We start from the raw sequence: 2,655 nt of genomic DNA, 5'->3' as shown, positions 1-2,655 counted from the left end.
ATAATCTGTTTTTCCCAAATATGGTAGAGAAATATTTATTAAACACTTCTGCCTTTTCTGAATTATTAATAAGAATTATACAATTTCTATCTAATGGACCAATATCACTGTCAGGATTCTTTTCGTTCCTAATATATTTTAAAAAACTTTTCCTTATTGTCTTTTAGTCTGCTGGACATACAGTTCTCCTTGTATCCATTGGCTTCACTTTTCAATTTTCTATAATTCCTAACTTCTGATTTATATTCATTACTATTAACTTCCCCTTTCTTCCATTTGTTACATATTATTTATTTGTATTTATTTATTTATTTTTACAGCTGCCTTCACTTCCCCTCTAAACCAGTCAGGTTTTTAACCAGCACGGCCTTCTTCCTCAACTGTGGCCTTTGGGCATGTAGTATGATGTTCTTAATGATTCCCAATTATCATTCACATTTTTCTGTTTAAATTCTTCCTCCCGCTGATTTGGCTCATATTTGTTTTTGCTTTGTGATAGATAGATAGATATGACTGCTCTGGACTTTATTCTGCTTGCACATAATAAATGCGAACAAGTCAGATCTGTACCTAAGCTACCATTAATTTTTAGTTCTATGATCAGTTCCTCTTTATCTGTCAAGACAAGCTGTAATACAGAAATCCCCTGTGTTGGCTGCAAAATGTTTTGAGTTAGAAAATTGTCATCTGTTATGTTTAGAAATTCCAAGTATGTTTTAGTATTGGCCACTTGAAACCTCCACAGGATATATCACTCAAATTGAAGTCCTCCATGATCACATACCGTTTTTCCCCACCCCATACATTGTAGATAAGTGCATAAGATGTGCATGATCATCCTGTTTCCTAGTGTGATTTTGTGGGTTATAGCACACACCAACTAGTACCCCATCTTGTACCTTATCTTAGCACATTGATCCATAAGCATTCAAGATCATTTTCTTCAGAGTTACTGATGACCTGGAAACAGGTAATGCCATTTTTGACAGAGTGCCAGTCCCCCTGCTCCTTTTCCACTTGAGCCTTTCTAAATAGGTTATAACGATTGCTTTTAACATTCCAGTTGTGTGAATCATCCCACCAGATTTCAGTAACACTAACTAAATCAAATGGATACAGTGTAGCTATACTGCCAGAGATACCCAATATAAATAGGCCCCAAAGGAGAAAGAGGTCATGATCCAATGACTCAGCCTCTCCCAGGGGTCATCATAAAAATGTCTGAAGCATGGAGTCATTGTAAGACCTGAGCTCCTTCTCGCACACACACAGTCTTCTTGGTCATATTCTCTGTTCTTTGGGGCTTCAAATATTTATGAGCCCCAGGCATCATCCCATTAGAAACATTTCAGAAATCCAGCCCCTCCCTGCCCTACACTATAAAATAAACAAACACAGAAGTTTCAAAATTGTGGGAAGATTTTCAAGTTTGTCCTGCAGTTGATCAAACTTTAATAACTTCATTCCATACATGGTATGCAAAGACTATGTACTAAGGATAGATACGATTGTTACTTATGATTCTAGCAGAGGACTGGAGCAGCTCAAGTCTATACAATGAATAGCTGTAATGCTCAAATACCTTCAGTTCTGATGTTAATCCTGCCTTTCTACCAGAGGCACTGACTTTGTGATTTCCCCAGGGGTGCTGGATATCCTTAGGCCTCACTCGCACTCCACCCATTCCCCCAAACCTCCACACTCCCTCTTCCCACCCCTGTCCCACCTCTTCTCATCCCATTCCACCCCCCCCCCCACACACACACACAGTGCCTCCTGCATGCCACTGAACAGCTGATTGTGGCAGGTGGGCAATGCTGGGAGTGAAGGGGAGGAGCTGATCGGCGGGAGGCGCTGGGGGTAGGGGGAGCTGATCCACGGGGCTGCCAGTGGGTGCTGAGCACCCACTATTTTTTTTTCTGTGGGTGCTCCAGTCCCGGAGCACCCACAGAGTCGGTACCTATGCTTTCTACTGATTTGTGAAAAATCTGTTCAGTGAAATCTGACACATGGAATTTATGTGCTGAGCCTGCTCTAGGGAGATTATTTCACTAGAAACAACAACTCATCTTACGGTAAATACCATCAGTCAATTTTTTTAAAAGTCTTTTGCTTGGAAGAGGAGGGTTTTAAGGAGAAGGCAAGGAGTTTGCTTGGCGGATGAAGACTGGGCAGGGAGACTGCTTCAGGCAGAAGGGGAAAGATGATAGAATTGACAAAGCCAGCAGTGGGAAAAAGAGACACAGGCCCCAATTCTGCCTTGGATCTGAAGAATAGACCGCTGCACTAATTGCAACAGTGTGAGCAGTGTGGGTGCAGCACACCATGCAGTATCAGAGGCCAAAGACAGCAGTAAGGTGAGAAGATTAGGAAGAGCATATAGAGCAAAGGGGATAGGGGTGAAAATAAACTGACACTAGAGCAGCTGGAGGATGGGCAGGATTATGTAGATGTGTCAGAGGCACTTGAGTGCACCAGGCTCTTCCAGGAAAGAAGAACCCCACTCCCAGGACACTATACCAGCACCATTATTCGCTCTGCAAAGAGAAAGAACATCATGCACGTTTTAGTCTCTGATCTCTCTCTGCCTTATCTGCTGGGGCTTCAAGGCCAGCTTCACTGGGAAAACTTTCCCAGTTTTCTATGGCCTTTGTG

This window comes from Eretmochelys imbricata, chromosome 6, assembly GCF_965152235.1.
Source record: "Eretmochelys imbricata isolate rEreImb1 chromosome 6, rEreImb1.hap1, whole genome shotgun sequence".
Taxonomy (NCBI): Eukaryota; Metazoa; Chordata; order Testudines; family Cheloniidae; genus Eretmochelys; species Eretmochelys imbricata.
The sequence above is the reverse complement of the archived record's forward strand: the minus strand, read 5'-3'. Positions refer to the sequence as shown.